Source organism: Aphelocoma coerulescens, chromosome 3 (assembly GCF_041296385.1).
Source record: "Aphelocoma coerulescens isolate FSJ_1873_10779 chromosome 3, UR_Acoe_1.0, whole genome shotgun sequence".
Lineage (NCBI taxonomy): Eukaryota > Metazoa > Chordata > Aves > Passeriformes > Corvidae > Aphelocoma > Aphelocoma coerulescens.
In genome coordinates, this window is record NC_091016.1 from 124,233,510 (window position 1) to 124,257,503 (window position 23,994).

Here is a 23,994-nt window from a genome sequence, read left to right on the forward strand (position 1 = left end):
CTGGAATGGGATCGTCCTGCTGGGAATGAGATCGTCCCAGGGGGAACGGGATTGTCCTGCTGGGAATGGGATCATCCCAGGGGGAATGGGATCGTCCCAGCATGAACGGGATTGTCCTGCTGGGAATGGGATTGTCCTGCTGGGAATGGGATCATCTTAGGGGGAATGGGATCGTCCCAGCTGGAATGGGATCGTCCCAGGGGGAATGGGATCATCCTGCTGGGAACGGGATCGTCCCAGCTGGAATGGGATCATCCTGCTGGGAATGGGATCGTCCCAGCGGGAACGGGATTGTCCCAGGGGGAACGGGATCATCCTGCTGGGAATGGGATCATCCCAGGGGGAATGGGATCGTCCCAGCATGAACGGGATTGTCCTGCTGGGAATGGGATTGTCCTGCTGGGAATGGGATTGTCCTGCTGGGAATGGGATCATCTTAGGGGGAATGGGATCGTCCCAGCTGGAATGGGATCGTCCCAGGGGGAATGGGATCATCCCAGCAGGAATGGGATCGTCCTGCTGGGAATGGGATCGGCCCAGGGGGAACGGGATCGTCCTGCTGGGAATGGGATCGTCCCAGTTGGAATGGGATCATCCCAGTAGGAATGGGATCGTCCCAGCTGGAATGGGATCGTCCCAGCAGGAATGGGATCGTCCCACTGGCAATGGGATCGTCCCAGTTGGAATGGGATCATCTTAAGGGGAATGGGATCGTCCCAGTGGGAATGGGATTGTCCCAGCAGGAATGGGAACGTCCCAGCAGGAATGGGATCGTCCTGTTGGGAATGGGATCGGCCCAGCGGGAACGGGATCGTCCCAGGGGGAATGGGATTGTCCTGCTGGGAATAGGATCGGCCCAGGGGGAATGGGATCGTCCCAGCAGGAATGGGATCGTCCCAGTTGGAATGGGATTGTCCTGCTGGGAATGGGATTGGCCCAGGGGGAACGGGATCGGCCCAGTTGGAATGGGATTGTCCTGCTGGGAATGGGATCATCTTAGGGGGAATGGGATCATCTTAGGGGGAATGGGATCATCCCAGCTGGAATGGGATTGTCCCAGCGGGAATGGGATTGTCCTGCTGGGAATGGGATCGGCCCAGGGGGAATGGGATCGTCCCAGCGGGAACGGGATTGTCCCAGTGGGAATGGGATCGTCCTGCTGGGAATGGGATCTTTGTCCTGCTCCACGGCCCTTCCCGGGAACGGGATCGTCCCAGCGGGAACGGGATTGTCCTGCTGGGAATGGGATCGTCCCAGGGGGAACGGGATTGTCCTGCTGGGAATGGGATCATCTTAGGGGGAATGGGATCGTCCCAGCTGGAATGGGATCGTCCCAGGGGGAATGGGATCGTCCCGGTGGGAATGGGATCGTCCCAGTGGGAACGGGATCGTCCCAGGGATAATGGGATCGTCCCAGGGGGAACGGGGTTGTCCCAGCGGGAATGGGATCGTCCTGCTGGGAATGGGATCTTTGTCCTGCTCCACGGCCCTTCCCGGGAATGGGATTGTCCCAGTGGGAATGGGATCGTCCCAGCAGGAATGGGATCGTCTCAGCAGGAATGGGATTGTCCTGCTGGGAATGGGATTGTCCCAGATGGAATGGGATTGTCTCAGATGGAATGGGATCGTCCCAGTGGGAACGGGATTGTCCCAGTGGGAATGGGATCATCTTAGGGGGAATGGGATTGTCCCAGTGGGAATGGGATCGTCCCCGCGGGAATGGGATCGGCCCAGCGGGAATGGGATTGTCCAAGCAGGAACGGGATTGTCCTGCTGGGAATGGGATCGTCCCAGCTGGAATGGGATCATTCCAGGGGGAATGGGATTGGCCCAGCAGGAATGGGATCGTCCCAGCTGGAACGGGATTGTCCTAGCGGGAATGGGATCATCTTAGGGGGAATGGGATCGTCCCAGTGGGAATGGGATTGTCCCAGCTGGAACGGGATTGTCCTGCTGGGAACGGGATCATCCCAGCTGGAATGGGATCATCCCAGTTGGAATGGGATCGTCCCAGCGGGAACGGGATCCTCGTCCCGGTGGGAATGGGATCCTTGTCCCAATGGGAATGGGATCCTATCCCAAGGTCCCTCCTGGCACCGGGACCCCGCCCCTTCCCATCCCCCCCTCTGGAATTCCCACTCCGGCAGCGCCGGATCCCAGCGGAGCCATCCTGAGCTGCTGTGGGAACGGGAATGGGAATGGGAACGGGGATGGGAACGGGAACGGGAATGGGAACGGGAATGGGAACGGGAATGGGAATGGGAACGGGGATGGGAATGGGAACGGGAATGGGGGCGGGAATGGGAGTGGGAATGGGAATGGGAGTGGGAATGGGAATGGGAACGGGAACGGGAATGGGAACGGGAGTGGGAATGGGAATGGGATTGGGATTGGGAATGGGAACGGGAACAGGAACGGGAACGGGAACGGGAACGGGAACAGGAATGGGAACGGGATTGGGAATGGGAACAGGAATGGGAACGGGAACGGGAACGGGAACGGGAACGGGAACGGGAACGGGAATGGGAACGGGAACGGGAATGGGAACGGGAATGGGAATGGGAATGGGAATGGGAGTGGGAATGGGAATGGGAACGGGAACGGGAATGGGAACAGGACTGGGATTGGGACTGGGACTGGGATTGGGATTAGGATTGGGATTGGGATAGGGATGGGATTGGGGTGGGATTGGGATGAGATCGGGATTTGAATGGGATTGGGATGGGATTGGGATGGTTTTGGGATGGGATTGGGACGGGATTGGGATGGGGATGGGATTGGGATTGGGGTGGGATTTGGACTGGGATTGGATTGGGATTAGGATTGGGATGGGATGGGATTGGTGTGGGATAGGGATGGGATTGGGGTGGGATTGGAATTGGGACTGGGATGGGGATGGGATTGGGATGGGATCGGGATTTGGGATTGGAATTGGGACTGGGATTTGAATGGGATTGGGATGGGATTGGGATGGGGATGGGATTGGGGTGGGATTTGGACTGGGATGGGATTGGGATTAGGATTGGGATGGGATGGGATTGGTGTGGGATAGGGATGGGATTGGGGTAGGATTGGGATGGGATTGGGATGGGATTGGGATTGGGATTTGGGATTGGGATGGGATTGGGATTTGGGTGGGATTTGGGATGGGATTGGGATGAGATTGGGATTAGGGTTGGATTGGGATTGGGATTGGATTCCCCACCCCAAAAGCGTCAACCCCAAAATTCCGGCCTTTTCTCCCATCCAAGCCCCTTTTCCTGAACTTCCCCCGCTCCTGGAGCCGATCCCAAAATTCCCAAGAGCCCGATCTCTGGGACTCGGCATTCCCGGGATTCCGGGAGCCACACCGGGATTTTTGGGAACCCCCCCACCCCAAATAAAGCCGGGATTCATTCCCGGTGGATTCTCCAGCTGCCTTCTCCCAGTTTTTCCCAGTTTTTCCCGGGTTTTCCCGGGTTTTTCCCATTTTTTCCCGTTTTTTCCCCTTTTTTTCCCAGTTTTTCCCACTTTTTCCCGTTTTTTCTCGTTTTTTCCCAGTTTTTCCCGCTTTTTCCCGGTTTTTCCCACTTTTTCCCGTTTTTTCCCAGTTTTTCCCACTTTTTCCCATTTTTTCCCGGTTTTTCCTGGGTTTTTCCCGGGTTTTTCCCGGTTTTTCCCATTTTTTCCCATTTTTTCCCGGGTTTTTCCCAGTTTTTCCCAGTTTTTCCCATTTTTTCCCCAGTTTTTCCCAGTTTTTCCTGGCTTTTTCCCGGTTTTTCCCATTTTTTCCCGGTTTTTCCCAGTTTTTCCCATTTTTTCCCAGTTTTTCCCAGTTTTTCCCACTTTTTCCCAGTCTTTCCCATTTTTTCCCAGTTTTTCCCACTTTATCCCAGTTTTTCCCGGTTTTTCCCAATTTTTCCCAGTTTTCCCAGTTTTTCCCGGGTTTTCCCAATTTTTCCCGTTTTTTCCCAGTTTTTCCCATTTTTTCCCGGTTTTTCCCAGTTTTTCCCGGCTTTTTCCCAGTCTTTCCCATTTTTTCCCAGTTTTTCCTGGGTTTTTCCCAGTTTTTCCCCGGGTTTTTCCCAGTTTTCCCCAGTTTTTCCCAATTTTCCCCGGGTTTTTCCCAGTTTTTCCCAGTTTTTCCCAGTTTTTCCCAGTTTTCCCCAGTTTTTCCCAATTTTCCCCGGGTTTTTCCCCGGGTTTTTCCCATTTTTTCCCAGTTTTTCCTGGGTTTTTCCCAGTTTTTCCCAGTTTTTCCCAGTTTTCCCCAGTTTTTCCCAATTTTCCCCGGGTTTTTCCCAGTTTTTCCCAGTTTTTCCCAGTTTTCCCCATTTTTTCCCAATTTTCCCCGGGTTTTCCCCGGGTTTTTCCCAGTTTTTCCCACTTTTTCCCAGTTTTTCCCAGTTTTCCCCATTTTTTCCCAATTTTCCCCGGGTTTTCCCCGGGTTTTTCCCAGTTTTTCCCACTTTTTCCCAGTTTTTCCCAATTTTTCCTGGGTTTTTCCCAGTTTTTCCCAGTTTTTCTTATTTTTTCCCAATTTTTCCCGGGTTTTTCCCAGTTTTTCCCAGATTTTCCCAGTTTTTCCCAGTTTTTCCCACTTTTTCCCAGTTTTTCCCAGTTTTTCCCAATTTTTCCCGGGTTTTTCCCAGTTTTTCCCAGATTTTCCCGGTTTTTCCCAGTTTTTCCCAATTTTTCCCGGTTTTCCCAGTTTTTCCCAGTTTTTCCCAGTTTTTCCCAGTTTTTCCCAGTTTTTCCCAATTTTTCCTGGGTTTTTCCCAGTTTTTCCCAGATTTTCCCAGTTTTTCCCGGTTTTTCCCAGTCTTTCCCAGTTTTTCCCACTTTTTCCCAGTTTTTCCCAGTTTTTCCCGGGTTTTCTCAGTTTTTCCCAGTTTTTCCCACTTTTTCCCAGTTTTTCCCAGTTTTTCCCAGTTTTCCCCATTTTTTCCCAGTCTTTCCCCAGGTTTTTCCCAGTTTTTCCCACTTTATCCCAGTTTTTCCCGGTTTTTCCCAATTTTTCCCGTTTTTTCCCAGTTTTTCCCATTTTTTCCCGGTTTTTCCCAGTTTTTCCCGGGTTTTCCCAATTTTTCCCGTTTTTTCCCAGTTTTTCCCATTTTTTCCCGGTTTTTCCCAGTTTTTCCCGGCTTTTTCCCAGTTTTTCCCATTTTTTCCCATTTTTTCCCAGTTTTTCCCAGTCTTTCCCATTTTTTCCCAGTTTTTCCTGGGTTTTTCCCAGTTTTTCCCAGTTTTTCCCAGTTTTCCCCAGTTTTTCCCAATTTTCCCCGGGTTTTTCCCAGTTTTTCCCAGTTTTTCCCAGTTTTTCCCAGTTTTCCCCAGTTTTTCCCAATTTTCCCCGGGTTTTTCCCCGGGTTTTTCCCAGTTTTTCCCATTTTTTCCCAGTTTTTCCTGGGTTTTTCCCAGTTTTTCCCAGTTTTTCCCAGTTTTCCCCAGTTTTTCCCAATTTTCCCCGGGTTTTTCCCAGTTTTCCCCAGTTTTTCCCAATTTTCCCCGGGTTTTTCCCCGGGTTTTTCCCAGTTTTTCCCACTTTTTCCCAGTTTTTCCCAGTTTTCCCCATTTTTTCCCAATTTTCCCCGGGTTTTCCCCGGGTTTTTCCCAGTTTTTCCCAGTTTTTCCCAGTTTTTCCCACTTTTTCCCAGTTTTTCCCAATTTTTCCCGGGTTTTTCCCAGTTTTTCCCAGATTTTCCCGGTTTTTCCCAGATTTTCCCGGTTTTTCCCAGTTTTTCCCATTTTTTCCCAGTTTTTCCCAATTTTTCCCGGTTTTCCCAGTTTTTCCCACTTTTTCCCAGTTTTTCCCAGTTTTTCCCAGTTTTTCCCAATTTTTCCCGGGTTTTTCCCATTTTTTCCCAGTTTTTCCCGGTTTTTCCCAGTCTTTCCCGGTTTTTCCCACTTTTTCCCAGTTTTTCCCAGTTTTTCCCGGGTTTTCTCAGTTTTTCCCAGTTTTTCCCAGTTTTTCCCACTTTTTCCCACTTTTTCCCACTTTTTCCCAGTTTTCCCCAGTTTTTCCCAATTTGCCCCGGGTTTTTCCCAGTTTTTCCCAGTTTTTCCCAGTTTTTCCCGGGTTTTTCCCAGTTTTTCCCAGTTTTTCCCGGTTTTTCCCATTTTTTCCCGGTTTTCCCCGGTTTTTCCCGGGTTTTTCCCAGTTTTTCCCGTTTTTTCCCCGGTTTTTCCCAGTTTTTCCCGGGTTTTCTCAGTTTTTCCCAGTTTTTCCCGGCTTTTTCCCGGTTTTTCCCATTTTTTCCCAGTCTTTCCCATTTTTTCCCATTTTTTCCCAGTTTTTCCTGGGTTTTCTCAGTTTTTCCCAATTTTTCCCGGGTTTTTCCCGGTTTTTCCCGGTTTTTCCCAGTTTTTCCCACTTTTTCCCGTTTTTTCCCGGTTTTTCCTGGGTTTTTCCCGGTTTTTCCCATTTTTTGCCAGTTTTTCCCAGTTTTTCCCACTTTATCCCAGTTTTTCCCAGTTTTTCCCAGCTTTTCCCAGTTTTTCCCGGTTTTTCCCATTTTTTTCCAATTTTTCCTGGGTTTTTCCCAGTTTTTCCCAATTTTTCCCGGTTTTTCCCAGTTTTCCCCATTTTTTCCCGGTTTTTCCCATTTTTTCCCAGTTTTTCCCAGTTTTTCCCGGTTTTTCCCAGTCTTTCCCATTTTTTCCCAGTTTTTCCCAGGTTTTTCCCGGATTTTTCCCGTTTTTTCCCAGTTTTTCCCAGTTTTTCCCAGTTTTTCCCATTTTTTCCCAATTTTTCCCAATTTTTCCCAGGTTTTTCCCAGTTTTTCCCAGCTTTTCCCAGTTTTTCCCAATTTTTCCTGGGTTTTTCCCATTTTTTCCCATTTTTTCCCATTTTTTCCCATTTTTTCTCAATTTTTCCCGGTTTCTCCCGTTTTTTTCCATTTTTTCCCAGTCTTTCCCAGTTTTTCCCAGTTTTTCCCGGTTTTTCCCAGTTTTTCCCATTTTTTCTCAATTTTTCCCGGTTTCTCCCGTTTTTTTCCATTTTTTCCCAGTCTTTCCCAGTTTTTCTCAGTTTTTCCCATTTTTTCAAAGTTTTTCCCGGTTTCTCCCGTTTTTTTCCATTTTTTCCCAGTTTTTCCCGTTTTTTCCCAGTTTTTCCCAGTTTTTCCCAGTTTTTCCCGGTTTTTCCCAGTTTTTCCCGGTTTTTCCCACTTTTTCCCAGTTTTTCCCGGTTTTTCCCATTTTTTCCCAGTTTTCCCCGGTTTTTCCCAGTTTTTCCCAGTTTTTCCCAGTTTTTCCCGGTTTTTCCCAGTTTTTCCCAGTTTTCCCCATTTTTTCCCAATTTTCCCCAGGTTTTTCCCAGTTTTTCCCACTTTATCCCAGTTTTTCCCGGTTTTTCCCAATTTTTCCCAGTTTTCCCAGTTTTTCCCGGGTTTTCCCAATTTTTCCCGTTTTTTCCCAGTTTTTCCCATTTTTTCCCGGTTTTTCCCAGTTTTTCCCGGCTTTTTCCCAGTTTTTCCCATTTTTTCCCAGTTTTTCCCAGTTTTTCCCAGCCTTTCCCATTTTTTCCCAGTTTTTCCTGGGTTTTTCCCAGTTTTTCCCAGTTTTTCCCAGTTTTCCCCAGTTTTTCCCAATTTTCCCCGGGTTTTTCCCCGGGTTTTTCCCAGTTTTTCCCATTTTTTCCCAGTTTTTCCTGGGTTTTTCCCAGTTTTTCCCAGTTTTTCCCAGTTTTCCCCAGTTTTTCCCAATTTTCCCCGGGTTTTTCCCAGTTTTTCCCAGTTTTTCCCAGTTTTTCCCAGTTTTCCCCAGTTTTTCCCAATTTTCCCCGGGTTTTTCCCCGGGTTTTTCCCAGTTTTTCCCAGTTTTTCCCAGTTTTTCCCAGTTTTCCCCATTTTTTCCCAATTTTCCCCGGGTTTTCCCCGGGTTTTTCCCAGTTTTTCCCGGTTTTTCCCACTTTTTCCCATTTTTCCCAATTTTTCCCGGTTTCTCCCGTTTTTTTCCATTTTTTCCCAGTCTTTCCCAGTTTTTCCCGGGTTTTTCCCAGTTTTTCCCAGTTTTTCCCAGTTTTTCCCGGTTTTTCCCGGTTTTTCCCGGTTTTTCCCGATTTTTCCGGCCGGCTTTGGGAAGCGGCGCCATTCCCGGCAGCCGCCGTGCCTCGGTTTCCCCGTTTGCGCTCGGCTTTCCCCGGAATTCCCGAATTCCCGGCAGGAATTCCGGCTCGGGAGCGGCCGCGCCCCTAAAGGGGAACCCGAACCCCAAAATCGGCACCCAAACAAGGGATCCGGCACCCCAAAAAGGGACCCTGAACCCCAAAAAGGGACCCTGAACCCCAAAAAGGGGACCTGAACCCCCAAAAGAGACCCTGAATCCAAAAAAAGGGGTCCTGAACCCCAAAAGTGATTCAGAATCCCAAAATGGGGTCCAGCACCCCAAAAAGGGATCCAGCACCCCAAAAAGGGATCCTGAGCCCCAAAAAGGGATCCGGCATCCCAAAATTGGATCTGGCACCCCAAAAAGGGGATCCTGAACCCCAAAAAGAGACTCTGAATCCAAAAAAAGGGGTCCTGAACCCCAAAAGTGATCTGGCACCCCAAAAAAAGATCCAGCACCCCAAAAAGGGGTCCTGAACCGCAAAATGGGATCCTGAGCCCCAAAAAGGGATCTGGCACCCCAAAAAGGGATCCTGAACCCCAAAAGTGATTCAGAACCCCAAAAAGGGATCCGGCATCCCAAAAAGGGGGTCTGAACCCCAAAAAGGGGTTCCAGCACCCTAAAAAGGGACTCTGAACCCCAAAAAGGGATCCTAAACCCCAAAAAGGGACCCTGAACCCCAAAAGTGATTCAGAACCCCAAAATGGGGTCCAGCACCCCAAAAAGGGATCCGGCACCCCAAAATTGGATCTGGCATCCCAAAAAGGGATCCTGAACCTCCAAAGGGGATCCTGAACCCCAAAAAGGGACCTGGCACCCCCCAAAAAGGGGATCCAGCACCCCAAAACTGGATCCTGAACCCCAAAAAAGGGATCCTGAACCCCAAAGGGGAACCCGAACCCCAAAGGGATCCTGCACCCCAAAATTGGATCCGGCACCCCAAAAAGGGATCTGGCACCCCGAAAGTGATCCTGAACCTCAAAAAGGGATCCTGAACCCCAAAAAGGGGATCTGGCACCCCAAAATTGGATCTGGCACACCGGAAAGGGGATCTGGCACCCCAAAAAGGGACCCTGAACCCCAAATATGGGTCCTGAACCCCAAAATGGGATCCAGCACCCCGAGATTGGATCTGGCACCCAAAAAGGGGATCTGGCACCCCAAAAAGGGGTCCTGAGCCCCAAAAGGGATTCAGAATCCCAAAAAGGGATCCGGCACCCCAAAATTGGATCTGGCACCCCAAAAAGGGATCCTGAGCCCCAAAAAGGGATCCAGCACCCTAAAAAGGGATCCTGAACCCCCAAAAGGGATCCTGAACCCCCAAAGTGATCCTGAATCCCAAAAGTGATTCAGAACCCCAAAAAGGGGATCCGGCACCCCAAAACTGGATCCGGAACCCCAAAAAGGGGTCCAGAACCCCAAAAAGGGATCCTGAACCCCAAAAAGGGGGCCTGAATCCCAAAAGGGGATCCAGCACCCTAAAAAGGGACTCTGAACCCCAAAAAGGGATCCGGCACCCCAAAAAGGGATCTGGCACCCCAAAAGTGATCCTGAACCTCAAAAAGGGATCCTGAACCCCAAAAAGGGGATCTGGCACCCCAAAATTGGATCTGGCACACCGGAAAGGGGATCTGGCACCCCAAAAAGGGACCCTGAACCCCAAATATGGGTCCTGAACCCCAAAATGGGATCCAGCACCCCGAGATTGGATCTGGCACCCAAAAAAGGAATCTGGCACCCAAAAAAGGGGTCCTGAACCCCAAAAGGGATTCAGAATCCCAAAAAGGGATCCGGCACCCCAAAATTGGATCTGGCACCCCAAAAGTGATCCTGAACCCCAAAAGTGATTCAGAACCCCAAAATGGGGTCCAGCACCCCAAAAAGGGACCCTGAACCCCAAAAAGGGACCCCGAACCCTAAACAGGAGATCTGGCACCCCAAAAAGGGGATCCAGCACCCTAAAAAGGGATCCTGAACCCCAAAAGGGATCCTGAATCCCAAAAGTGATTCAGAACCCCAAAAAGGGGATCCGGCACCCCAAAACTGGATCCGGCACCCCAAAAAGGGGTCCAGAACCCCAAAATAGGATTCAGAACCCCACAAATGGATCCAGCACCCCAAAAAGGGGACCTGAATCCCAAAAGGGGATCCAGCACCCTAAAAAGGGACTCTGAACCCCAAAAAGGGATCCGGCACCCCAAAAAGGGACCCTGAACCCCAAAAGTGATTCAGAACCCCAAAATGGGGTCCAGCACCCCAAAAAGGGATCCGGCACCCCAAAATTGGATCTGGCATCCCAAAAAGGGATCCTGAACCTCCAAAGGGGATCCTGAACCCCAAAAAGGGACCTGGCACCCCCCAAAAAGGGGATCCAGCACCCCAAAACTGGATCCTGAACCCCAAAAAAGGGATCCTGAACCCCAAAGGGGAACCCGAACCCCAAAGGGATCCTGCACCCCAAAATTGGATCCGGCACCCCAAAAAGGGATCTGGCACCCCGAAAGTGATCCTGAACCTCAAAAAGGGATCCTGAACCCCAAAAAGGGGATCTGGCACCCCAAAATTGGATCTGGCACACCGGAAAGGGGATCTGGCACCCCAAAAAGGGACCCTGAACCCCAAATATGGGTCCTGAACCCCAAAATGGGATCCAGCACCCCGAGATTGGATCTGGCACCCAAAAAGGGGATCTGGCACCCCAAAAAGGGGTCCTGAGCCCCAAAAGGGATTCAGAATCCCAAAAAGGGATCCGGCACCCCAAAATTGGATCTGGCACCCCAAAAAGGGATCCTGAGCCCCAAAAAGGGATCCAGCACCCTAAAAAGGGACCCTGAACCCCAAAAAGGGATCCTGAACCCCCAAAGTGATCCTGAATCCCAAAAGTGATTCAGAACCCCAAAAAGGGGATCCGGCACCCCAAAACTGGATCCGGAACCCCAAAAAGGGGTCCAGAACCCCAAAAAGGGATCCTGAACCCCAAAAAGGGGGCCTGAATCCCAAAAGGGGATCCAGCACCCTAAAAAGGGACTCTGAACCCCAAAAAGGGATCCGGCACCCCAAAAAGGGATCTGGCACCCCAAAAGTGATCCTGAACCTCAAAAAGGGATCCTGAACCCCAAAAAGGGGATCTGGCACCCCAAAATTGGATCTGGCACACCGGAAAGGGGATCTGGCACCCCAAAAAGGGACCCTGAACCCCAAATATGGGTCCTGAACCCCAAAATGGGATCCAGCACCCCGAGATTGGATCTGGCACCCAAAAAAGGAATCTGGCACCCAAAAAAGGGGTCCTGAACCCCAAAAGGGATTCAGAATCCCAAAAAGGGATCCGGCACCCCAAAATTGGATCTGGCACCCCAAAAGTGATCCTGAACCCCAAAAGTGATTCAGAACCCCAAAATGGGGTCCAGCACCCCAAAAAGGGACCCTGAACCCCAAAAAGGGACCCCGAACCCTAAACAGGAGATCTGGCACCCCAAAAAGGGGATCCAGCACCCTAAAAAGGGATCCTGAACCCCAAAAGGGATCCTGAATCCCAAAAGTGATTCAGAACCCCAAAAAGGGGATCCGGCACCCCAAAACTGGATCCGGCACCCCAAAAAGGGGTCCAGAACCCCAAAATAGGATTCAGAACCCCACAAATGGATCCAGCACCCCAAAAAGGGGACCTGAATCCCAAAAGGGGATCCAGCACCCTAAAAAGGGACTCTGAACCCCAAAAAGGGATCCGGCACCCCAAAAAGGGACCCTGAACCCCAAAAGTGATTCAGAACCCCAAAATGGGGTCCAGCACCCCAAAAAGGGATCCGGCACCCCAAAATTGGATCTGGCATCCCAAAAAGGGATCCTGAACCTCCAAAGGGGATCCTGAACCCCAAAAAGGGACCTGGCACCCCCCAAAAAGGGGATCCGGCACCCCAAAATTGGATCCTGAACCCCAAAAAAGGGATCCTGAACCCCAAAGGGGAACCCGAACCCCAAAGGGATCCTGCACCCCAAAATTGGATCCGGCACCCCAAAAAGGGATCTGGCACCCCAAAAGTGATCCTGAACCTCAAAAAGGGATCCTGAACCCCAAAAAGGGGATCTGGCACCCCAAAATTGGATCTGGCACACCGGAAAGGGGATCTGGCACCCCAAAAAGGGACCCTGAACCCCAAATATGGGTCCTGAACCCCAAAATGGGATCCAGCACCCCGAGATTGGATCTGGCACCCAAAAAAGGAATCTGGCACCCCAAAAAGGGGTCCTGAACCCCAAAAGGGATTCAGAATCCCAAAAAGGGATCCGGCACCCCAAAATTGGATCTGGCACCCCAAAAAAGTGATCCTGAGCCCCAAAAAGGGATCCAGAACCCCAAAATTGGATCTGGCACCCCAAAAAGGGGTTCCGGAACCCCAAAAAGGGATCCTGAACCCCAAAAGTGATTCAGAACCCCAGAATGGGGTCCAGCACCCCAAAAAGGGATCCGGCACCCCAAAATTGGATCCAGCATCCCAAAAAGGGATCCTGAACCCCAAAAACGGGTTCCAGCACCCTAAAAAGGGGACCTGAATCCCAAAAAGGGATTCTGAACCCCAAAATTGGATCTGGTACCCCAAAAAGGGGTTCTGGAACCCCAAAAAGGGATCCTGCACCCCCAAAGTGATCCTGAATCCCAAAAGTGATTCAGAACCCCAAAAAGGGGATCCGGCACCCCAAAACTGGATCCGGAACCCCAAAAAGGGGTCCAGAACCCCAAAAGGGGATCCAGCACCCTAAAAAGGGACTCTGAACCCCAAAAAGGGATCCTAAACCCCAAAAAGGGACCCTGAACCCCAAAAGTGATTCAGAACCCCAAAATGGGGTCCAGCACCCCAAAAAGGGATCCGGCACCCCAAAATTGGATCTGGCATCCCAAAAAGGGATCCTGAACCTCCAAAGGGGATCCTGAACCCCAAAAAGGGACCTGGCACCCCCCAAAAAGGGGATCCAGCACCCCAAAACTGGATCCTGAACCCCAAAAAAGGGATCCTGAACCCCAAAGGGGAACCCGAACCCCAAAGGGATCCTGCACCCCAAAATTGGATCCGGCACCCCAAAAAGGGATCTGGCACCCCGAAAGTGATCCTGAACCTCAAAAAGGGATCCTGAACCCCAAAAAGGGGATCTGGCACCCCAAAATTGGATCTGGCACACCGGAAAGGGGATCTGGCACCCCAAAAAGGGACCCTGAACCCCAAATATGGGTCCTGAACCCCAAAATGGGATCCAGCACCCCGAGATTGGATCTGGCACCCAAAAAGGGGATCTGGCACCCCAAAAAGGGGTCCTGAGCCCCAAAAGGGATTCAGAATCCCAAAAAGGGATCCGGCACCCCAAAATTGGATCTGGCACCCCAAAAAGGGATCCTGAGCCCCAAAAAGGGATCCAGCACCCTAAAAAGGGACCCTGAACCCCAAAAAGGGATCCTGAACCCCAAAATTGGATCTGGCACCCCAGAAAGGGGTTCCGGAACCCCAAAAAGGGATCCTGAACCCCAAAAAGGGGATCCAGCACCCTAAAAAGGGATCCTGAACCCCCAAAAGGGATCCTGAACCCCCAAAGTGATCCTGAATCCCAAAAGTGATTCAGAACCCCAAAAAGGGGATCTGGCACCCCAAAACTGGATCCGGAACCCCAAAAAGGGGTCCAGAACCCCAAAAAGGGATCCTGAACCCCAAAAAGGGGGCCTGAATCCCAAAAGGGGATCCAGCACCCTAAAAAGGGACTCTGAACCCCAAAAAGGGATCCGGCACCCCAAAAAGGGATCTGGCACCCCAAAAGTGATCCTGAACCTCAAAAAGGGATCCTGAACCCCAAAAAGGGGATCTGGCACCCCAAAATTGGATCTGGCACACCGGAAAGGGGATCTGGCACCCCAAAAAGGGACCCTGAACCCCAAATATGGGTCCTGAACCCCAAAATGGGATCCAGCACCCCGAGATTGGATCTGGCACCCAAAAAGGGGATCTGGCACCCCAAAAAGGGGTCCTGAACCCCAAAAGGGATTCAGAATCCCAAAAAGGGATCCGGCACCCCAAAATTGGATCTGGCACCCTAAAAAGGGACCCTGAACCCCAAAAAGGGATCCTGAACCCCAAAATTGGATCTGGCACCCCAAAAAGGGGTTCCGGAACCCCAAAAAGGGATCCTGAACCCCAAAAGTGATTCAGAACCCCAAAAAGGGGATCCGGCACCCCAAAAAGGGATCCTGAACCCCAAAAAGAGATTCTGAACCCCAAAAAGGGATCCAGCACCCCAAAATTGGATCTGGCACCCCCAAATTGGATCTGGCACCCCAAAAAGTGATCCTGAACCCCAAAAGTGATTCAGAACCCCAAAAAGGGGATCCGGCACCCCAAAAAGGGGACCTGAACCCCAAAAAGAGATTCTGAACCCCAAAAAGGGATCCAGCACCCCAAAATTGGATCTGGCACCCCAAAAAGGGATCCTGAACCCCAAAAGGGACCCTGAACCCCACAAAGGGATCCGGCACCCCAAAAAGTGATCCTGAACCCCAAAAGTGATTCAGAGCCCCAAAAGGGATCCAGCACCCCAAAGGGGAACCCGAACCCCAAAAGAGGATCCTGAACCCCAAAAGGGGATCCCGAACCCCAAAAGGGGATCCCGAACCCCAAAAGAGGATCCTGAACCCCAAGGGGGATCCCAAACCCCCAAAGGGATCCCAAACCCCAAAGGGATCCCAAACCCCAAAGGGATCCAGAACCCCCAAAAGGGATCCCAAACCCCAAAGGGATCCTGAACCCCCAAAGGGGATCCCGAATCCCCAGGAGTTCCCCCTGGGGTGCCCCCAGCCCCCCCCGAACCCCAGAGCCCCCCGGGGCTGCTGCGCTCCCGGAACGGCGCCTGTGGATCCATCCCAGATCCCTGCCCTGCAGCCATCCCGGATCCACCCCGGATCGATCCCAGATCCCTGTCCTGGATCCATCCTGGATCCACCCCGGATCGATCCCAGATCCCTGTCCTGGATCCATATCCCGGATCCATCCCGGATCCCTGCCCTGGATCAATCCCGGATCCCTGCCCTGCATCCATCCTGGATCCATCCTGGATCCCTGTCCTGAATCAATCCTGGATCCATCCTGGATCCATCCCGGATCCCTGCCCTGCATCCATCCCGGATCCATATCCCAGATCTCCATCCCGGATCCATCCCGGATCCCTGTCCTGGATCAATCCTGGATCCCTGCCCTGGATCCCTGCCCTGGATCCCTGCCCTGGATCCATCCCGGATCCCTGCCCTGGATCCCTGCCCTGGATCCCTGGCCTGGATCCATCCCGGATTGATCCCAGATCCCTGTCCTGGATCAATCCTGGATCCATCCCAGATCCATCCCGGATCCCTGCCCTGGATCTATCCCGGATCCCTGCCCGGGATCCATCCCGGATCCCCATCCCGGATCCCTGCCCTGGATCCATCCCAGATCCCTGCCCTGGATCAATTGCGGATCCATCCTGGATCCATCCTGGATCCATCCCGGATCCCTGTCCTGGATCCATCCCGGATCCATCCCGGATCTATCCCAGATCCCTGCCCTGGATCCCTGCCCTGGATCAATCCTGGATCCATCCTGGATCCATCCCGGATCCCTGCCCTGGATCCATCCCGGATCCCTGTCCCGGATCCCTGTCCTGGATCAATCCCAGATCCCTGCTCTGGATCCATCCCCGATCCATCCCTGATCCCAATCCATCCCAGATCCCTGATCCATCCCTGATCCCGATCCATCCCTGATCCCTGATCCATCCCAGATCCTGATCCATCCCAGATCCATCCCAGATCCCCGATCCATCCCGGATCCTGATCCATCCCAGATCCCCAATCCATCCCGGATCCCTGATCCATCCCAGAACCTGATCCATCCCAGACCCCGATCCATCCCAGATCCCTGATCCATCCCAGATCCATCCCGGATCCCAGATCCATCCCAGATCCCTGATCCATCCCAGATCCCCGTCCATCCCGGATCTCCCCCTGTCCGGGATTCTCCTCCATCCCACATTCCCACCCCACATTCCCACCCCACATTCCCACCCCACATTCCCACCCCACATTCCCACCCCACATTCCCGTCTCTCCTGGATCCCTTCTGCTTCCTCATCCATCCTCGATCCCGCTTTGTTCCGGATTCCCATTTATCCACGATTTCCATCTCTCCAGGGATTCCTGCTCCATCCCGGATCCCTCTCCAGGGATTCCTGCTCTATCCCAGATCCCTCTCCAGGGATTCCTGCTTTATCCTGGATCCCTCTCCAGGGATTCCTGCTCTATCCTGGATCCTTTCCCGGGGATTCCTGCTCTATCCCGGATCCCTCTCCAGGGATTCCTGCTTTATCCCGGATCCTTTCCCAGGGATTCTCCTCTGGCCTGGATCCTGCTCCGATCCTGCTCCATCCCGGATCCTTCTCTGTCCTGGATTCCCTTCCCAAATCCCATCCCTTCCCTGAATCCCTGAATCCCTTCCCTGACTCCCATCCCTGAATCCCTGAATCCCTTCCCTAAATCCCATCCCTGAATCCCTTCCCTAAATCTTTTCCTTTTTCCAATCCCTTCCCAAATCCCTTCCCAAATCCCTTCCTTTCCTTTCCCATCCCTAAATCCCATCCCTGACTCCCCAAATCCCTTCCCCAAATCCCATCCCTAAATCCCATCCCTGACTCCCTGACTCCCATCCCTGAATCCCTGAATCCCTTCCCTAAATCCCATCCCTGAATCCCTCCCCTAAATCTTTTCCTTTTTCCAATCCCTTCCCAAATCCTTTCCTCTCCCATCCCTAAATCCCATCCCTGAATCCCTGAATCCCTGAATCCCTAAATCCCATCCCTGAATCCCTGAATGCCTGAACCCTTCCCCAAATCCCATCCCTGACTCCCTTCCCTAAATCCCATCCCTGAATCCCTTCCCTAAATCCCATCCCTGAATCCTGAATCGCATCCCTAAATCCCGTCCCTGACTCCCTGAATCCCTTCCCTAAATCTTTTGCTTTTTCCAATCCCTTTCCAAACCCTTCCCAAATCCCTTCCTTTCCTTTCCCATCCCTGAATCCCATCCCTGTAGTCCCTGAATCCCTTCCCTAAATCCCATCCCTGAATCCCTGAATCCCTGAATCCCTTCCCTAAACCTTTTCCTTTTCCTTTTTCCAGTCCCTTTCCTAAATCCCATCCCTAAATCCCATCCCTGAGTCCCAGAATCCCATCCCTGAGTCCCTGAATCCCATCCCTGAATCTTTTCCTTTTCCTTTTTCCAATCCCTTCCCCAAATCCCATCCCTGAATGCCTGCCCTGAATCCCTCCCCTAAATCTTTTCCTTTTTCCAATCCCTTCCCAAATCCTTTCCTTTCCCTTCCCTAAATCCCATCCCTAAATCTCATCCCTGAATCCCTTCCCCAAATCCCATCCCTGACTCCCTGAATCCCTTCCCTAAATCTTTTCCTTTTCCTTTTTCAAATCCCTTCCCAAATCCCTTCCTTTCTTTTCCCATCCCTGAATCCCATCCCTGACTCCCTGAATCCCTTCCCCAAATCCCATCCCTGAATCCCTGAATCCCTTCCCTAAAACCCATCCCTGAATCCCTTCCCCAAATCCCTTCCCCAAATCCCATCCCTGACTCCCTGAATCCCTTCCCTAAATCTTTTCCTTTTCCTTTTTCAAATCCCTTCCCAAATCCCTTCCTTTCTTTTCCCATCCCTGAATCCCATCCGAGTCCCTGAATCCCTTCCCTAAATCCCATCCCTTCATCCCTGAATCCCTTCCCTAAAACCCATCCCTGAATCCCTTCCCCAAATCCCTTCCCTAAATCCCATCCCTGAATCCCTGCCCTAAATCTTTTCCTTTTTCCAATCCCTTCCCGAATCCTTTCCCATCCCAGAATCCCATCATTGAATCCCTGAATCCCTTCCCTAAATCTTTTCCTTTTCCTTTTTCCAATCCCTTCCCTAATCCCTTCCTTTTCTTTCCCATCCCTAAATCCCATCCCTGAGTCCCTGAATCCCTGCATCCCTGAATCCCATCCCTGACTCCCTGAATCCCTGAATCCCTTCCCCAAATCCCATCCCTGCATCCCTGAATCCCTTCCCTAAATCTTTTCCTTTTCCCAATCCCTTCCCTGCATCCCTTCCCCAAATCCCATCCCTGAATCCCATCCCTAAATCTTTTCCTTTTCCTTTTCCCAATCCCTTCCCAAATCCCTTCCTTTCCCATCCCTAAATCCCATCCCTGACTCCCTGAATCCCTTCCCCAACCCCATCCCTGACTCCCTGACTCCCTGAATCCCTGAATCCCATCCCTGAATCCCTGAATCCCATCCCTGAATCCCTGAATCCCTTCCCTAAATCTTTTCCTTTTCCTTTTTCCAATCCCTTCCCTAAATCCCATCCCTGAATCCCTTCCCCAAATCCCATCCCTGAATCCCTGAATCCCATCCCTGAATCTTTTCCTTTTTCCAATCCCTTCCCCAAATCCCATCCCTGAATCCCTGAATCCCTGAATCCCATCCCTGACTCCCTGAATCCCTTCCCTAAATCCCATCCCTGAATCCCTTCCCTAAATCCCATCCCTAAATCCCATCCCTGACTCCCTGACTCCCATCCCTGAATCCCTGAATCCCTTCCCTAAATCCCATCCCTGAATCCCTGCCCTAAATCTTTTCCTTTTTCCAATCCCTTCCCGAATCCTTTCCTTTCCCATCCCAGAATCCCATCCCTGACTCCCTGAATCCCTTCCCTAAATCTTTTCCTTTTCCTTTTTCCAATCCCTTCCCTAATCCCTTCCTTTTCTTTCCCATCCCTAAATCCCATCCCTGACTCCCTGAATCCCTGAATCCCTTCCCCAAATCCCATCCCTGCATCCCTAAATCCCATCCCTGAGTCCCTGAATCCCTGCATCCCTGAATCCCATCCCTGAATCCCTGAATCCCATCCCTGAATCCCTTCCCTAAATCTTTTCCTCTTCCCAATCCCTTCCCTGCATCCCTTCCCCAAATCCCATCCCTGAATCCCTTCCCCAAATCCCATCCCTGACTCCCTGAATCCCTTCCCTAAATCTTTTCCTTTTCCTTTTTCCAATCCCTTCCCAAATCCCTTCCTTTCTTTTCCCATCCCTAAATCCCATCCCTGACTCCCTGAATCCCTGAATCCCTTCCCCAAATCCCATCCCTGCATCCCTAAATCCCATCCCTGAGTCCCTGAATCCCTGCATCCCTGAATCCCATCCCTGAATCCCTGAATCCCATCCCTGAATCCCTTCCCTAAATCTTTTCCTTTTCCCAATCCCTTCCCTGCATCCCTTCCCCAAATCCCATCCCTGAATCCCATCCCTAAATCTTTTCCTTTTCCTTTTCCCAATCCCTTCCCAAATCCTTTCCTTTCCCATCCCTAAATCCCATCCCTGACTCCCTGAATCCCTTCCCCAACCCCATCCCTGACTCCCTGAATCCCTAAATCCCATCCCTGAATCCCTGAATCCCATCCCTGACTCCCTGAATCCCTGAATCCCTTCCCTAAATCCCATCCCTGAATCTCTTCCCTAAATCTTTTCCTTTTTCCAATCCCTTCCCCAAATCCCATCCCTGCATCCCATCCCTGAGTCTTTTCCTTTTCCTTTTTCCAATCCCTTCCCCAAATCCCATCCCTGAATCCCATCCCTGACTCCCTGAATCCCTTCCCTAAATCCCATCCCTGAATCTCTTCCCTAAATCTTTTCCTTTTTCCAATCCCTTCCTGAATCCTTTCCTTTCCCATCCCTAAATCCCATTCCTGAATCCCTGAATCCCTGAATCCCTTCCCTAAATCCCATCCCTGACTCCCTGAATCCCATCCCTAAATCTCATCCCTGAATCCCTTCCCCAAATCCCATCCCTGACTCCCTGAATCCCTTCCCTAAATCTTTTCCTTTTCCTTTTTCCAAACCCTTCCCAAATCCCTTCCTTTCTTTTCCCATCCCTAAATCCCATCCCTGACTCCCTGAATCCCTGAATCCCTTCCCCAAATCCCATCCCTGACTCCCTGAATCCCTTCCCTAAATCCCATCCCTGAATCCCTGAATCCCTGAATCCCACCCCTGAATCTTTTCCTTTTCCCAATCCCTTCCCTAAATCCCATCCCTGAATCCCTTCCCCAAATCCCATCCCTGACTCCCTGAATCCCTTCCCTAAATCTTTTCCTTTTTCCAATCCCTTCCCAAATCCTTTCCTTTCCCATCCCTAAATCCCATCCCTGAATCCCTGAATCCCTAAATCCCTTCCCTAAATCCCATCCCTGACTCCCTGAATCCCATCCCTAAATCCCATCCCTGAATCCCTTCCCTAAATCTTTTCCTTTTTCCAAACCCTTCCCAAATCCCTTCCTTTCTTTTCCCATCCCTAAATCCCATCCCTGACTCCCTGAATCCCTTCCCTAAATCCCATCCCTGAATCCCTTCCCTAAATCCCATCCCTGAATCCCTGAATCCCTGAATCCCATCCCTGAATCTTTTCCTTTTTCCAATCCCTTCCCCAAATCCCATCCCTGAATCCCTTCCCCAAATCCCATCCCTGAATCCCTTCCCTAAATCCCATCCCTGAATCCCTGAATCCCTGAATCCCATCCCTGAATCTTTTCCTTTTTCCAATCCCTTCCCCAAATCCCATCCCTGAATCCCTTCCCCAAATCCCATCCCTGAATCCCTGAATCCCATCCCTAAATCTTTTCCTTTTCCCAATCCCCTTCCCAAATCCCTTCCTTTCCCTTCCCTCAATCCCATCCCTGAACCTTTTCCTTCTCCTTTTCCTTCCCGAATCCCGAAATCCCAAATCCCTGGGATTTTCCCGGCCCGTGCATCCACGGGGGATCTCTGCAGAGGGCAGCACGCTCCAGCCCTTCGCATCCCTCTTCCCTCCCAGCCAGGCTCCATCCAATCCCTGTTTTCCATGGAATATTCCCTCTCCAGGGAGCTCTCCCGGCTGGAAAACCCTTCGGGAAAAGGTCGGGATTGGGGAAAAAAAGGGAGGGTTTGGGAAGGGAGAATTTTCCCCGTCGTTGTTTTCCGTGTGCTGGGAAATTGGGATTCGAGGAAAAGCTGGAATTCCATGGAATTCTGTCCTGCTCCTGCTTTGGATCACGGATCCGGGCTCTGGAGCACCCCGAGGCCAAAAATGTGGGAATTTTCTCTACCATTATGGAATTGAATCCCAGAATCCCGGGATGCTTTGGGTGGGATCCATGGAGCTCCAATCCCATCCCATTCCAACCCCCCCCCGATGATCCCAGGGGGCTCCAGCCTTTCCTTGGACGCTGCCAGGGATCCGGGGATTCTCTGGGAATTCCAGCCCATCCAGGAATCCCTTCCCAAGATCCCAGCCCGAGCTCCCCTTTCCCAGGGAAATCCCTCCATTCCCGCCTCTCCCAGCCTGGCATTGGATCCAGCCCCATCCCGACTCCTCTCTGAGGAATTTTGGGAATAAGGCGGCCTTCCCTGGGAATCTCGGCACTCCAGGAAGGGTCTCCCTTCCCTTTTCCTCCCTTTTATATCCCCCAAATCCCAGAAAAACCCCTTGGGATGGATTCTGAGTGTCCTTGATCCCAGAATTCCACACTGGTTTGGGTGGGATCCACGCAGCTTCAATCCCATCCCATTCCAATCCCCCGATGATCCCAGGCTGCTCCAGCCTTTCCTTGGACACTCCCAGGGATCCGGGGATTCTCTGGGAATTCCAGCCCAGCCGGGAATCCCTTCCCAAGATCCCAGCCCGAGCTCCCCTTTCCCAGGGAAATCCCTCCATTCCCGCCTCTCCCAGCCTGGCATTGGATCCAGCCCCATCCCGACTCCTCTGTGGGAAGGAATTCCGGCCTCCAGGCCCTTCCCTGGCAATCTCGGCACTCCAGGAAGGGTCTCCCTTCCCTTTCCCATCCCCGACTCCCAGAAAAACCCCTGGGCATGGATTCGGAGCCTCCTGGATCCCAGAATCCCGGGATGCTTTGCCTGGGATCCACGCAGCTTCAATCCCATCCCATTCCCATCCCGGCACCTCCCCCGATGATCCCAGGCTGCTCCAGCCTTTCCTTGGGCACTGCCAGGGATCCGGGCATTCCTTGGGAATTCCTTCCCTGGGAATTCCAGCCCAGGTGTCTGGAAAAGCCAAAACCCGGGATCAGGTGACTCCAGAGGGCGAATTCCCAACGCTGCCTCGGCCTGGGCCTTTCAAATCCCACTTGTTTTTCCGGAGCACCGGCGCTCTCCATCCCGTCGGGAATACCGAGGCAAACAACGCACCTGGAGCTGGGATTGGACTCCTCAATCCACGGAGTTGTTTTGCTGCCGGAGGCGTTCGGGATTTCGCAGCTCCAAGGAGAGGAGGAATCGTGGGGAAGCAGCTCCAGCCTGGATGTGAGGAAGGAGCTGCCGGAGCGGATCCGAAGGGAAGCGGGGGAAAAAAAAAAAAGGGAAGCGGTTCCAGGTGTGTTCGGCACCGTCCTGCACAGGCGACACGGAGAAAGCGGATTGAGATGGGATTTGGGGAAAAAAATCCTGCCCTGGGATATGGGGAAGGGCTGGGATGGAATTCCCAGAGAAGCTGCGGCTGCCCCTGGATCCCTGGGAGTGTCCAAGGAAAAGTTGGAGCAGCCTGGGATAGGGAAAGGTGTCGGGGTTGGAATGGGATGGGATTGAAGGTCCCTTCCCACACCGGATCCATGAGGACACCGGGAGAAGGGAAGGAGCCAGGGAATCCTCGGAGCCGCTTCCCGAGGCTGAAGGGGCTCCAGGAGAGCTGGGATTTGGGATTTGGGCTGGAGGGGCAGGAGGCAGGGAATGGCTTCCCAGTGGGAAAGGGGAGCTCGGGCTGGGATCTTGGGAAGGAATTCCCAGCTGGGCTGGAATTCCCAGGGAATGCCCGGATCCCTGGCAGTGCCCAAGGAAAGGCTGGAGCAGCCTGGGATCATCGGGGGAGGTGCCGGGATGGGAATGGGATGGGATTGAAGCTGCGTGGATCCCAGGCAAAGCATCCCGGGATTCTGGGATCCAGGAGGCTCCGAATCCATCCCCAGGGGTTTTTCTGGGAGTCGGGGATGGGAAAGGGAAGGGAGACCCTTCCTGGAGTGCCGAGATTGCCAGGGAAGGGCCTGGAGGCCGGAATTCCTTCCCGCAGAGGAGTCGGGATGGGGCTGGATCCAATGCCAGGCTGGGAGAGGTGGGAATGGAGGGATTTCCCTGGGAAAGGGGAGCTCGGGCTGGGATCTTGGGAAGGGATTCCCGGCTGGGCTGGAATTCCCAGAGAATCCCTGGCAGCATCCAAGGAAAGGCTGGAGCAGCCTGGGATCATCGGGGGATTGGAATGGGATGGGATTGAAACTGCGTGGATCCCACCCAAACCAGTGTGGAATTCTGGGATCAAGGACACTCAGAATCCATCCCGAGGGGTTTTTCTGGGATTTGGGGGATATAAAAGGGAGGAAAAGGGAAGGGAGACCCTTCCTGAAGTGCCGAGATTGCCAGGGAAGGCCCCCTTATTCCCAAAATTCCTCAGAGAGGAGTCGGGATGGGGCTGGATCCAATGCCAGGCTGGGAGAGGCGGGAATGGAGGGATTTCCCTGGGAAAGGGGAGCTCGGGCTGGAATCTTGGGAAGGGATTCCCAGAGAATCCCCGGATCCCTGGCAGTGCCCAAGGAAAGGCTGGGATGGGGGAAGGTGCCGGGGCTTGGAATGGGATGGGATTGGAGCTCTCATCCCAGCCAAAGCATTCCCTAATCCCAGGACTCCGTGGGCCCTGGCTGAGGCAGCACCGGGAGCTCGGCCGGGATGGGGCCGGGCTGTGAGGGGCACCCAAGGCCCGAGGGGGCACCGGGGGGGATCCGGGGGGGATCCGGGGCTGAGGGGGCACCGGGGGCACCG

The 23,994-nt window shown here is 52.4% G+C and overlaps 1 protein-coding gene across 1 annotated transcript in view; it reads left to right on the forward strand.

Annotated features, from left to right (window-relative positions):
• LOC138107077 (proline-rich protein 36-like) overlaps window positions 1-23,994 on the forward strand; it is a 50,927-nt gene that overhangs the window by 25,412 nt on the left and 1,521 nt on the right. The gene's annotated exons all lie outside the window — the stretch shown is intronic.